The sequence below is a fragment of the Chiloscyllium punctatum genome, chromosome 38 (genome assembly GCF_047496795.1).
Source record: "Chiloscyllium punctatum isolate Juve2018m chromosome 38, sChiPun1.3, whole genome shotgun sequence".
Classification (NCBI taxonomy): domain Eukaryota; kingdom Metazoa; phylum Chordata; class Chondrichthyes; order Orectolobiformes; family Hemiscylliidae; genus Chiloscyllium; species Chiloscyllium punctatum.
The window spans coordinates 56,978,538-56,993,636 of NC_092776.1; the positions used below are offsets into that span (position 1 = coordinate 56,978,538).

General features: G+C 42.5%; 1 non-coding gene across 1 annotated transcript; it reads right to left on the reverse strand.

Annotated features, from left to right (window-relative positions):
• Positions 1–241: 241 nt before the first annotated feature.
• On the reverse strand, positions 242–406 carry LOC140463746 (U1 spliceosomal RNA). Its single transcript, XR_011954770.1, has one exon. It is a non-coding gene; the product is annotated as a U1 spliceosomal RNA (small nuclear RNA).
• Between the last annotated feature and the right edge of the window lie 14,693 nt (positions 407–15,099).

Genomic DNA, 15,099 nt, shown 5'->3' on the forward strand with positions numbered 1-15,099 from the left:
AGTGCCAAACTTGCTATAATTTGTGATTGTGGCATTTACTGAACGAGTGGTGCATTTACATGAAGCACAGGTTCTGACAAGCAGTTGCTGACTCTTGGCTCATAATTGGGAGGGTTTGTCATTTGAGAACAATTTGTCATAAAAGCACGCACTCACTGCAAGAATCATTGATGAAAATGTTTTTAAGAAAATGCGCCACCTACTGGATATGTGCAATTACAATCTGTTTTTAGTTCGTAAACCAGGGAGAGCGCAAACACAGTCCCCCACTACCACAAATTTTGCAGTTGAGTATCCCGTATTTGGGGACATTGCGGGCATTAGCACACCCAAAGTGCAATGGGATATTCTCGTCCTGGGAGAACCACCTTAGTGATCATTGTATCTCCCCCTCCCAGGTAAGTATATACCTGTCAGGCAGGGAGGAAGTGGTTGAGCGATGAAACTGTGGTTTATTGAAGAAGTTGAATCTCTTGAAAGGAGGAAGAAGGAGACTTATGTTAAGATGAGGTGTGAAGGCTCAGTTAGGGCGCTTGAGAGTTACAAGTTAGTCAGGAAAGACCTAAAGAGAGAGCTACAGGTTAGCCAGGAGGGGACATGGGAAGTCTTTCTCAGGTAGGAACAAGGAAAACACTAAAGCTTTCTATAGGTATGTCAGGAATAGAAGAATGACCAGAGTAAGATTGGGGCCAGTCAAGTACAGTAGTGGGAAGTTGTGCATGGAGTCCAAAGAGATAGGAGAGGTGCTAAATGAATATATTTCATCAATTTTCACACAGAAAAAAGACAATATTGTAGAGGAGAATACTGAGACACAGGCTTCGAGACTAGATGGGATTGAGGGTCATAAGGAGGAGGTCTTAGCAATTCTGGAAATTGTGAAAATAGATGGGTTTTATCCTAGGATTCTCTGGGAAGCTAGGGAGGAGATTGCAGAGCCTTTAGCTTTGACCTTTGTATCATCATTATCTACAGGAATAGTGCCAGAAGACTGGAGGATAGCAAATGTTGTTCCCTTGTTCAAGAAGTGGGGATAGAGACAGCCCTGGTTATTGTAGGCCAGTAAGCCTTACTTCGGTTGTGGGCAAAGTGTTGGAAAAGGTGATAAGAGATAGGATTTAGAATCATCTAGAAAGGAATCATTTGATTAGGGATAGTCAACACTGTTTTGTGAAGGGTAGGTCGTGCCTCACAAAACGTATTAGGTTCTTTGATAAGGTGATGAGAGTAAGGCATTTGATGTGGTGCATATGGATTTCAGTAAAGTGTTTGATAAGGTTCCCCATGGTAGGCTATTGCAGAGGCATGGGATTGAGGGTGATTTAGCAGTTTGGATCAGAAATTGGCTAGCTGAAAGAAGACAGAGGGTGGTGGTTTATGACAAATGTTCATCCTGGAGTTCAGTTACAAGTGTTATACCACAAGGATCTATTTTGGGGCCACTGTTGTTTGTCATTTTTATGAATGTCCTGGATGAGGGTGTAGAAGGATGGGTTAGTAAATTTATGGATGACACTAATGTTGGTAGAGTTGTGGATAGTGCAGCAGGATATTGCAGGTCACAGAGGGTCATAGATAAGCTGCAGAGCTGGACTGAGAGATGGCAAACTGAGTTTAATGCGGAAAAGTGTGAGGTGATTCACTTTGGAGGGAGTAACAGGAATACAGAGTACTGGGCTAATGGTAAGATCCTTGGTAGTGTGGAATGAGTAGAGAGGTCTTGGTGTCCATGTTCATAGATCCCTGAAAATTGCCACCCAGTCTGATAGGGTTATTAAGAAACCATACGGTGTGTTAGCTTTTATTGGTAGAGGGATTGAGTTTAGGAGCCATGTGGTTGTGTTGCAGCTGTACAAAACTCTGGAATGGCTACACTTGGAGTATTGCGTACAGTTCTGGTTGCCGCATTATAGGAAGGATGTGGAAGCATTGGAAGAGTTGCAGACAAGATTTACCAGAATGTTGCCTGGCATGGAGGGAAGGTCTTATGAGGATAGGCTGATAGATTTGGGGCTGTTTTCATTAGAGAGAAGGCTAAGAGGTGATTTAATAGACACATACAAGATGATCAGAAGTGTACGGTGAGAGCCTTTTTCCTTGGATGGTGATGGCTAGCACGAGGGGACATAGCTTTACATTGAGGGGTGATAGATATAGGACAGATATCAGGGGTAAGTTCTTTACTCAGTGAATAGTAGGGGTATGGAATGCCCTGCCTGCAACAGTAGTAGACTCGCCAACTTTAAGGGCATTTAAATGGTCATTGGATAAACTTGTGAATGAAAATGGAATAGTGTAGGTTAGATGGGCTTCAGATTGGCTTCACAGATCAGTACAACACTGAGGGCTGAAGGGCCTGTACTGCGCTGTAATGTTCTATGTTCTATGTTAAGTGACATTAGTCCTATCACCAATTTCTGTGGACCTCCACTGTCTACCTTCTGATAATCTGAGGAACTGCGCTTAAACACTGCTTCTTGATTTCTGGTTTGCAGCCAGCCTGCTATTCTTTCCCCATTTGTTCCTGGAATCATCAAAAATAAAAGTAGACCATTCAGCCCTTTGAGCCCACTCCAGATTTCAATAAGATCACTCAAATCTACCCTGTTCTCACTTTCTCCCCATACTCTTTGATTCCATTCACCCCAAGAACTAGATCTAACTCCATGTTCAAATCATAATTATGAGTCTGCAGTGTAGCCTTTTCAAATTTCAAACATACCAAATGTACATTACCCTTGTCTACCCTACTGCTACCTCTTCAAAGAACACAACCGAGTTGGTCAAGGATGCCATTTCTATTTATTTTGGTTTCAAATCTTGGATGGTTTTCTGTAATATCTTTCTGACAACTGACAGGTTTATGGGCACCCGAACCTAAATTCACGACATTGAAGGGAAGTTCACGTTTAATGTTTAGCTTCAGCTGTGATCGAGTAATTGAAGTATATTAATCAATATTAATTAATATAATGTAATTCTGTTTAATTGTGATCAAAGTGGCATCAATAATATTTTGTGACTTTGCAGCTGGGATAGGGTTAAACAATATCTTTATGGTTTACTTTACAAGATAAGTGTTGGGAAACCAGCTGCAATGTTTTGCAGTGTAGTTACAGAGCAAATGCTGTGAAACCTGTTAAAGTTGAATGAGAGAAATTCCAATTCCATCATGCTCCATAATAATCAAAATCTTATCAGTAGGTGCTTGATGCTATAGACCCAGAAGGAAGTTACAAAGACACATGGAGTAGAATAGCAGCTATGAAAATCAGGTCTTCAACTTATATCCTAAATTAGTTTAACTTTTTAAGTTGTAATGTCTTAAAGAGAAGCAATCGCACTATTTTAAATGGCATGTCAAACTTATGTATTATTTACTTAGAATTAAGTTCCGTGATAGGTTTGTGATCAGTTTTAGTAGGCATGTAATTCTTTTTGACTTTTATTACTTATGAACATGTGTTAACTGAATGGATAAAGATATTTTACTGCCGCAGCTAATCCTGATGATAACACATCGTACCGCTTCCTAGCGAGAGTCTCATTTCAACATCAAGGACTCTGTAAGAGAATGCAAACTGTTTCCCCTGACATCCCTGAACATCTCATGGTCCATACTTCACCATTGTCCATGTCGAAGATTCCACTCTATCTAGACAATGCATGTGCAGAGACTGATGAAAGGGGAACTGCTTAAAATTAATACACTGTTTAGTTAATAAATTATAGCTTTATTTTTGACCTGCATTTGGGTAATGCATGCTACTGGTAATTGATAATTGTCACTGAGCTCAAGTGGGTTATACTACCTGTTCTTCTTCCCATCATTTTTATCTTTGTGCCAGCCTTTCTTATTTTCTTTTCCATCAGCTGGACTTTGTCCTTTGATCATAGGAAGGCAAAGTATTTCTGTCAATCCTGTGACGCTTCAGATTTCTCTTCTGATGAGAGTATGAAATAGCTCTCTTATGCAACAGGGGTAATCTCAATAGATAGTTTCTACTTTTGGAATTCCACTTTAAGCCAACGAAGACCAATTCAATCTTTTCCCAGTTGTCCCTTAACTGGTTGCACAACTGTTCATTTCTGGATAATTGTTCTCTCGCAGTTCTATCATGATGGGGGAGGAGGGGAAGGTGTGTGTGTGGTTCCTGGAAATTGAAGTAGGTAAAGTGGATGATGTGCTCCCTTTCACAGCCTAACAAGCACCTTAAGACTTTAAAAATACAGCTTGCTGCCTATGATCTGAATAAATTCTTCCTGCCTGAATCGTGGTTTAAGTTATGGAATTCTTGCTTTTATTCCAGACTCAGCCGTCTCCTTACTATCCTCTTCCATGAGACTCTGACCATTTAGACTTTTCAATTGCCCCTTTGTCACCTTAATTCTGGAATTGTGAAGTTTCCAGTGCTGTGACCTTGGTTTAAATTGCTTTTATGGTCCTTGATTTCCCTGCTGTAGCTGTACCTCGTGATATCTGCCCCCAATGTGATAATGCACATTGTGAGCTGAGTACGTTTTTTAACTTCCTGTCTCGCAGCCTTTTCTGCAATTTAATTTAAAGATTTTTCTTCTGCCCAGTGGGAGTTTTAAAATTTTACTCAGGTAGCTGCCTGTTCACTTCCCAGGTGAATCTTTAATTGGGAACGTTCCCACAGATTCTCACGGTAACTGCTAGGAGTGACTAACTTGGAGCTCATTCTTACTTTGGTAATTCATATCAGCTCAGAAGTAAGATACGTTATCATTACATGCTGTTGCTCCCTTCTTGGTCTTTGTCTGGGTTTCTCTGTGGGCTGCTTTATTCATCAGTTGTTGCAGTCCCCTACTATCTGTATGAGTAGATCTTAAGTCTTTAAAGCTGTGAACCAGTGCTGCTCTTGAGTTCCCCTGCCCTTCTCCTCCTGCCCTGTGTTATTAAGAATGATGCCCACCACTGATCACCATATTGAATTTGCTACGATGCCAATAACCACCAGCTTGTGGTTGGGGTGGTTTGTTGCCACAATACTCTTTCCTTCATAGGGTCTCAGGGTTTACTACATTTACATTGGTGGGGAAAAGACTCTAGCTAGTCTTAACAAGGATAACATTGCATGTTATCAATTAGGTACAGACATTGTTCCAATGAGACTGGGAGATAGGATCACTCAAAGAGATTCTAAACTATTCTACCAACCCCAATCCCAGACTTCTGCATGAACATTTTCAGAACCATTATCTTATGCAGTAGGAACATCACATTTTCATAGTCAGTAGTGAGGGTAGCCAGGGAATATGTTGAATAAATTAATGAATTAGTTTTATTGTCACATCTACTCACATGAGTAAAATGAAAAGTGTACAAACGCCACTTATGGTGCCACCTTAGGTATAGATTCTTGAGCACAATTCTTAGAAAAAAATAAAAAGTAGAGAAGTAAGAAATTCAGCATTACAGATCTTCAGAAATACAATACATAATAATAAATTAGAAAAATAGAGATTAAATGTTCAGAATAACAGTCCTTCCACAATCACAATATAAAGGAACAAAAACTAAATTAAAAAATGTATTGTGTAGATTATTCTGGGGAAACAGATCTTCCTTCTTTGGAGAGATTTCAGTCCTATTTTAGTTTATTGGATGTTCTAAGGAATATAGTGTGGATAAAGGATGATTAAAATCTCATGGAGTGATCTAAATATATTTTGGTTTATAAATATTAATGCCAGTTGCTTCTCTCTTTTCTATTGCTTCCATGTCAATTAATTCTTGTAATAAATATGACTTGTAATTTTAGCCTGTATGATACAGCCTGATAACAGAATGTTAATTTTCTCTTTCAGAAGGATGAGTGATAGCAAATTGATGATGATGTGGCATCGTCCGAAAAATGTTTCAGTCAATAGGGTGATTTGATCTTGAATTGTAATGGCAAAAGTTAAGAGTTTGCATCAGAGGATGCCTGGGACTGGAGAAATGACTAAAAGAGGCAAGGCAAAGCCCAGAATGTAACATGCTTCTTTTTTAATATCTACAATCCTTGGCTGCTGTTTTCCATATTTCTTTTATCTTGAAGCTGAACTCTGTCTCATTCCAAGTAGCATCATTTTCATATTAGCTGGAATATTCTTTGAATTATTCCTGCTCTCTCACTGTAAACTCACCCCAACTTCTGTTCTGTGTGTAAAGGTAGAAAGCTAAGCCAGGAAGGTACTATCCTTGATTTTTTAAACCAACCCCAATAACACTGATTCTATCTCAATAAGCCTAATTCTAATTCTGCCTGCACAGGTTCACCTCCTTTACCTGGTTTTAGCCCTAGAGAATGGAAAAAGTGATGTTATAGTTTTGTCAACATATCTGCCTTAATTATATTTCAACATTCAAATTGGGGATTGAGTGATGAACACTGACTGACGATCTTCAGTTGTTCCTGTGTATCTGTGCCAGACACCTGCTGATTTTGAACCATGGGCATTCTTAAGGAAGAACAGAACTCCATAGATAGAACCCCTACAATGTGGAAACAAGCCTTTTGGCCCTACTGACCCTCAGAAGAATAACCCACCCAGACCTATTTTCCTACCCTATTATCCTATATTTACCCTGCCCTAATGAGCCTACACATCCCTGAACACTATTGGGGCAATTTAGCATGGTCAATTCGCATAACCTGCACGTCTTTTGGGTTGTGGGAGGAAACTCACGCAGACATGGGGAGAATATGCAAACTCCACACAGGCTGGATTTGTAGCTGGGTCCCTGACGCTGTGAGGCAGCAGTGCTAACCACTGAGCCACTGTGCCTCTCCAGGTGCCAATTTATTCTCATCACAGATCCAGGCATTGGATTGAAAATTATAAATAACAGATTTAAATTGGGCAGATTACGTGTCGATTTAACTTTTAGAAGGGTCTCTCACTTTCGTAACCGTGGGGCTAAAAATCTGATTGATGTGGAAAACACCAATGGGAATCCTAATGAGTGATTATCCCTGCACACATTCAAAGTGACATGGGCAGTATCCTGACTTGAGCTGCTGGCTAATTTCAATGACTGTAACGAGCAGCTCATTGCTAAATGCACTGTTGATGGCTGTGTACCTGAGTCAAGGACACACACCCTTGGCAGACTGGAGCCCCTTCAAGGCAACCTTCACTCCCTCGGACCAGATGTAAGTGACAGATGCATTCTGCCTGTGATGACGGTACAAAACATGGCAAAAAGCAAGCTCCTACATTTTTCCAATGTCTGAATTCTCAACATTGCTGGAGGAAGTGGGGGGGGGGGGGGGGGAATGTGCTGAACCACAGGGGCACTCCAGACAAACATTTTAAAAGTAGAAGGTATCAGTGGCTAAGGATATCCTAATTTTTTAATCAGCCTGTTTGGACACAGGTCACCACACCGTGCAGCAGGATTTCAGGTTGAGATACTACCAAGACACCATAAGACCCCAGGCCACAGAATTAAATGGGAGCAGTGTCACAACAAAGATCTGGGTACACTGGGGAAGAAGTTCAATCATTTCACACGAGCGGTCAGTTTTATTGTTTTCACTCAAAGGAATGTGGGTGTCACTGGCTGGGTCCTTAGGTGGTGAGGAGCTGCCTTCTTGATCTGAAGCTATCCCAACCCTATCACAAGTTTCATGTAGGTACAGCCACAATGCTATTATGGAGAGAGTTCCAGGATTTGGACCCAGTGACAATGAAGGAATGGTGATATAGTTCCGAGTCAGGAAGGTGAGTGACTTAGAGGGGAGCTTGCAGGTGGTGGTTTTCCCATGTAACTGCTGCCCTTGTCCTTCTAAATGGAAGTGGTTGTGGTTGGGAAGGTGCTGTCAGAGGAGCCTTGGTAAATTTCTGCAGTGCATCTTATACACACTGCTGTTACTGAATGTCAGTGGTGGAGGGAGTGGAGGCTTGTGGATGTGGTGTTGATCAAAGGGGCTGCCTTTTCCTGGATGGTGTCAAGCCTTTTGAGTGTTGATGGAACTGACCCCATCCAGAAAAGTGGGGAGTATTCCATTGCTCTCCTTACCTGCGCTTTGTAGATAATGACAGGCTTTGGGGAGTGGGGAGGTGAGTTATGTTTTGCAGGCTTCCTGGCCTCTGACCTACTCTTGTAGCTGTTATATTTATGTGGCAAGTCCAGTTCAGGTTCTGGTCAATAGTAACCGCAAGGATATTGGCAGTGATGGTAGCACCATTGAATCTCAAGGGCTGGTGGTTAATTCTCTCAAACTGGCGATAGTTATAGCCTGGCATTTCTGCTGCGCACATACCTGTTACTTGCCACTTGTTAGCCCAAGCTGCATATGATCCTGATCTTGTTGCATTTGAAAATGGACTGCTTCAATATTTAAGGAGTCGTGAATGGTGCTGAACATTGAGCAATAGTCAGCAAACATTTGCAATTCTGACCTTATGATGGAGGGAATGTCATTGATGAAGCAGCTGAAGGTTGTTGGTCCTAGGACACTACCCTGAGGTACCCCTGCAGAGATATCCTAGAGCTGAGATGACTGACCTCTAACAACCATGACCATCCTCCTATGACTCCAACCAGCAGACAGTTTGCCCCCTATTTTCCATTGATCCAAGTTTTGCTAAGGCTCCTTCATGCCATACTCAGTAAAATGCAGCTTGATGTCAAGGGCGGTCACTCTCACCTCCCCTCTGGAATCCAGCTGTTTTGTCCATGTTTGAACCAAAGCTATTATGAGGTCAGGAGCTGAGGGGTCCTGGTGGAACCCAAACTGGGTGTCACTGAGCAGGTTATTGCTGAGCAGGTGCTGCTGTCGTTGGTGACACCTTCCATCACTTTACTGATGATCGAGAGTAGACTGACGTGGTGGTAATTGGGGATATTTGTGGAGCCTGCTCCTTCAGTGAGTTGTTTAATTGTCCACCATCATTCATTACTGGATTTGGCAGGACTGCAAAATTTAGAATCAGTAAGTGCATCTTCAAATCTCGTACCATCCGAGCCTGCAAAAATGGCTCAATTCATCACACACTCATTATTTATCGGCCATCAAATTCCATCAATGAGATTTTTATTCACATTGATTGCTGCACCTCATTGTCACAGGCGAACATTCACTCCTTACGCTCCCAAAGCACAGTAATAGCAGTGTGTACCAGCTACATGATGCACTGCATCAGCTCCCTCAGGCCCTTATGTCCTCCAGCTCATAAAGGAGAAAAGCAGATCCATGGGAACTCTACCACTTGCAAGTTTCTCATCCCACACAGCATCCTGACTTGGAACTACATTATCATTCCTTCAGTATCATTGAGTTCCAAACCTGAGTCTCCCTTCCTGAACTGCATTGTGGGTAAATCTATACTCCATGGACTGCAGCAGTTCATGAAGGCAGCTCACCACCAAGGGCAGTTAGGGATGTGTGCGTGGTTCTCATTGTACATGTACCGGTCACACGTGGCTGAGTTGTGGAGGGGACTCAGCCCAATACTGAGGGAGTAGTGCTCTGACAGAAGTGCCAGTATGATGTTTATACAAGGCCTCATCTAGCCACTGGGCTGGATGGAGGAGATCCCATGCACCAATTGACAAAGAACAGAGACATCTCCCTGTCCAATATGTGTCGCACATCAAAATACTGGTCATTGTCATTTTTCTAGGTGAAAGTGAGTACTGTGGATGCTGGAGATTACAGTCGAGAGTGTGGTGCTGAAAAAGCACAGCAGGTCAGGCAGCATTTGAGGAGCAGGAAAATTAACGTTTCGGGCAAAAGCCCTTCATCAAGCCCTACAGTAACATCCCTTAAACACACCCTTGGCAAACAGCACATTCAGAAAATAGATTGTCTCACATGCAGATCAGCAGCAGGAAAAGAACCCGCAGCTTTCGGCTGTAACCAAGAGAGGGAAAAAAATAATAGATTCCACTTCTTTAAGACTGTGTGCAATTTTAGTTTCCTTACTTGAGAAAGGATTTACTGGCACTAGAAGGGCTGCAGTACAGGTTCACTGGGTTGATTCCAGAGTTGAATGGGTTGCCTTATAAGGAGAGACTGAGTAGACTGGGATTGTATTCACTGGAATTCAGAGGAATGGTGGTGGGGGGGATCTTGTAGAAACTATAAAAATTAGGAAAGGAATAGATAAGAGAGAAGTAGACAGGATGTTTCCACTGGCATGTAAAACGAGGACAAAAGGGTATAGCCTCAAAACTAGGGGGAGCAAATCTCGGACTGAATTGAGAAGGAACTTCTTCATCCAGAGGGTTATAAGTCTATGGAATTCTTTGCCGAGTGACGTAGTCGACGCTACTTCAGTAAACATTTTTAAAACTAAGATAGATTTTTTTTAACAATAAAAGAATTCAGGGTTACAGTGACAGCACAGGTAAGTGGATCTGAATCCATGAAAAGAACACTCATGATCTTATTGAATGGCAGAGCAGGCTCGTTGTGCCAGATGGCCTCCTTCTGCTCCTGCTCCTGCTCCTGCTCCTGGTTCTTACGTCCTTATGTTCTAAGATCCCAACAGCAACTGCTTAAAGCTAAACCTATCTTGTTGGGCTTGTTGGGCGGAAGGGTCTGTTTCCATACTGTAGGGAATCTAATCTAATCTAAGTTCAAAAAATCTAATCTAAAGAACCTGGTTCTGTGGAGCTAGGCCACACCCATGCAGGCTGCTTCTATTGTTCCAACTTTTACAAAAAAAATCCAAAGGCCTCACAAGCTGTTTATTTAACTGGCTTTCCAACAAGACAGCTCGATACCTCTTTCTTAAAACATCTCTTTTAAAAAGAAAACACATGACAAAATACCTTCTTACACCCCCGGCAATCGTTATTCATTCTGGTCCCCATTTGCCCTTAATTTCAGACTTTCTTTCAATTCAAATTCCACTATGATGGGATTCAAACCTCAAAGATTATCTGGGTCACTGGATTCATGATATTATCACTCAGCCATTAGCTCCCCATCTCATAGCCAGACAAATCAACAACCCACATGACTCCCATTTTGTATCTTTTAAGAGATGACCATATGTTTAGGGATGGGGCAGGGTTCATGATGGTCAATTAAGAGTCAACATCATGGTGTCCTTTTCCAACACTGTGTGTGTGCGTAGACTAAAAATGACGATATTCCAAAGAAAGAAGCATTCTTGAGCTAATTCCTCTCCTCCATGTGTTGTCTGTGTCAAATTCAGCAAATTGAAATCTGTAATGAGTGATGTCAAGTGAAACCATGACTAAATTAATCACAATTATTCTCACTCTCCACTTTTCTCATCCACAGGCACCCCATTGATGCATTGAGAGAACAAGCTAACAATAAGCAGGATTTCATTTCCCGACAGACTTCAATAATTCACCAGAGTTCGTGGTCTGCTTCCCTCAGGGATGGATGTGCGCCAATTTACACCTGACTTACTCAACAGGATTTGGTGATCTCTGTGTTACATTGGATGGCTGAATATGAGCTGAAGTGGTGTCACTTGGTGCTGATGAGTAAATATGAATATGCAGCAGTGAAGTTCTCACCAGAATGCACTGACCCAGCCCCAGTCCCATGGCCTGTGCTTCAAGCAACTGACAGCCTGGGAAGTCAGCCATGGTAATAGGCCAAGGGCTCCAATATGGCAGCTTTTGAGTTGTCATGGTATCTGTCAGAGATGTCAGAAGGGGCTCTGACATTTGTGGGTGCTGCTGTAGCTGTTTGCTTTCGAGGGGCTCTGCATCGACTCCCACTGTGTTCTGTGAAGGTCTTGGACAGCGCCCTGGCCATTGGGAGAAGAGGTTGTCTCTCATCATGGAGCCATTCTTTCTGCACGGCCTGAACTCCAACTCTGTCCTTGACCACTATACCACAAACTCTCCTGGGCCTTTCATCCACACCCCCAACCCCTACACCCTGACCCCCAATTCCCATATGCTCTGATCTCTAACTCCCCAACACCAGTGCCTCAATACCTACCCACTTTAAAGTTGGCATACCCTGACCTCAGGCCCTCACACATCCTAACCCCTTCATGTACAGTGTAGTGTCAAGCTACATAAAGCCAGCATCACATTTGAGCCTCATAGAAAGAGAAGGAGCTGTGTCTGAGCTCCCCCATCCAGCTGTTTGATGTTGTTGAACAACAGTATGGGGTGCAATAGAGGGAGTGTGATGGGGGATGAAGGAAAGTAGAGAGGGAAGAGTACAGGAGAATGTAGAGCGGAGGACTACAGAGGGGGTGGGGGGGAGAAAAAAGGGCAGAAGTGTAGGGCAAGAGGGATGAGTCTAGAGGGAAGTAAAGAAGAGAATGAGGGAGAGAAGATGAGGAGAAGAGGAGAGAGTAGAGAAGATGGGGGAGTAGACGAGAGGAGGGTGGTGGTGGGGGGAGTGGACAAGAAGTGGAGAGTGAATTGGGGGATGAGTGGGAGGGTGTGTGGTGAGTAGGGGGGGAATGTGGGGTGAATGGGAGGGTGCATGGTGAGTGGGGGGGGGGGGAAATGCGTGCTGAGTGTGGGACAGGTTTGGGGAATGGATCCTCTGGAGGAGTCGGCTTCGGAAGAATGGTAGTTGCTGTATATTGCGTGGAGGTCTCTGTCAGTTTGAACCATTTACACAAATTAAAATATTTCAAATATGCCTCTTCTCATCATTCACTAACTGTCTTACATTTAACTGTAAATGAAGCAGAACTGTGCTCACTGACAGCTTGGGCATCCACTCATTGATAATAAAAGCAAAAATAAGATGCAGGAAATCTGAAACAAAACACAGAACATTCTGGAGAACCTCAGCAGGTCTGGCAGCATCCATGGAGAGAGAAATAAAGTAAGTGTTTTGATTTTAGGATGACACGTCTACAGAATTCCAAACAATAACTCTGTCTTTCTCTCCACGGAAGCTATTAGACCTGCTAAGTTTCTCCAGCATTCTCTCTGTTTATTACCATTTATTGACATTTGAGGATCACATGAAAACCTCCTCTGTGATAGCTCTGCATAAATGTACAGCAACAGTGGGAGGAAGAGTCCGGAGGAGCATTCACGTCAATGGGATTAGCTTTATCCGTCTCTTTACCTCAATAGGAGGTTAATTAGTCAATCCTCAATTGAATATAAACAGAGAAAATAAACCAGAAAATAAGTCAGAAACAATGTTGAGAAAAGAGGTTTGGTGAGTTTGGGAGAAAATCCCCTCCAGGGAGCCCAGAGGTAACTAAATTTGATAAGAGGAACTATTTTCCATATGTTAGAGAGAATGTTGTTTTCATTAGAGAGAAGGTTGAGAGGTGACTTAATTGAGAGATATAAGATAATCAGAGGGTTAGACAGAGTGTACAGTGAGAGCCCTTTTCCTCAGATGGTGAAGGGTAACATGAGGGGACATAGCTTTACATTGAGGGGTGATAGATATAGGACAGATATCAGGGGTAGTTTCTTTACTCAGAGAGTAGTAGGGGTGTGGAACACTCTGCTTGCACCAGTAGTAGACTCGCCAAATTTAAGGGCATTTAAATGGTCATTGGATAAACATGTGGATGAAAATGGAATAGTGTAGGATAGATGGGCTTCAGGTTGATTCCACAGTTCAGCGCAACATTGCAGACCAAAGGGCCTGTGCTGCACTGTAATGTTTGATGTTCTATGAGTTTTCTTGTTTCTTAAAACATGTTAATATTACAGTCTTTCCAATTAGAATTGAAATATCCAAAACCAAATCGAGAGCTCCCAGGGTGGAGATTGGGAACCACATCAATCTTCATCCTAAGGCACTGAGGATATTTTTAACCAACATCTGGGTGGGAAGAGTTGATTGATTATAAGATCCTTAGATTTCTTGATAGGGTGAATGTGGAAAGGATATTTCCCCTTTTGAAAGAATCGCGAGCTTGGGGGTGGGGTGGGTTGCTGGTGCAGTGGGGTCACTGTTTATACCCATTTAAAACAGAGATGAGGTGAAATTGTTTTCTCCAAGAGGATGGTGAGTCTTTGGATCTTCCTTCCTGAAAAGTTGATGGAAGCAGTATCCTTCAAAATGCTTTAAACCAGAGGTGGATAGATTGTTGATTAACAAGAGGGTGAATGATTACTGGGGACAGGCAACGATGGGGAGCAATCATGTCAGCTGTGACCTTATTGAATGGCAGAACAAGCTTGAGGGGCACCAATAGTCTTGATCTCATAGAGAGATGCACAGAAGCAGACTCTTCAGTCCAACTCATCCATGCAGACCATATCTGTTTATTTGTATGGTAAAAATAGCAAGTCAGTTGCTTTTAATTGTCCATTTAGTTATTTTAGTTTCATTATCTTCATTTCATTGCCTGTTATCAAGTTGTGGAAGGAAGTTAACCTGTGTTGGGGTGTGCTAATTTGAGATTGGCGATGGTCTGTCCTGCACGACTTACAATGCTGATTGTACAGAAGGCAACATGGCTTCTTGGCTTTGATTCAGGATTCCTCTGCTATCTGTTTTTTGAGTGCACTTGATCAGGGAAACTACAACCACCATCCAAGACAACTTATATTTGCATAACAACTTTACAGTAGCAAAATATCCAGAGGAAGATGCCTGAGACACAAGGAGACATGAGGAATGGGTATTCCAAAAGCTTAGTCAGAGAAGTCGACTTTAAGCAGCATTTTACATGAGGAGAGACAGAGAAGCAATGGGATTGAGGAAGAGTTTTCCAGAGCTTAGTGGAGAAATCTGTGAGGTACATTTAAATAACAACCCTCAGGATAAAATGTAAACTGTAGAGAGGAAGTGCTCATTTTCACTAACTTGCTGAAAGATGCAGCCATCAGTTGCTAGGTGAAGGAAGTGGCAGTGTTGATGGGAAGCCCAAGCATTGAAACTCAGCAGAATTCTCGAAGGGGGCTGAAGTCTGGTGAAGATGGGAGAACTAGTGAGGTGAGAGGTGATGGATTGATTTGACCACAAGTTTGGGAAATTGAAAACTGAGGCCTTGATAGACAGGAGGCCACTGGGGGTCAGGTCACCCTGCAGTGATGAGTGAATGGGACAATGTACAGTTTCAGTTACGGGCAACAGAAATTTGGGTGACTTTGAGTGTCTGGAGGGTAGAATGTGGGACACCAGTTAGGGGAGCATTGGATAGATTCATATA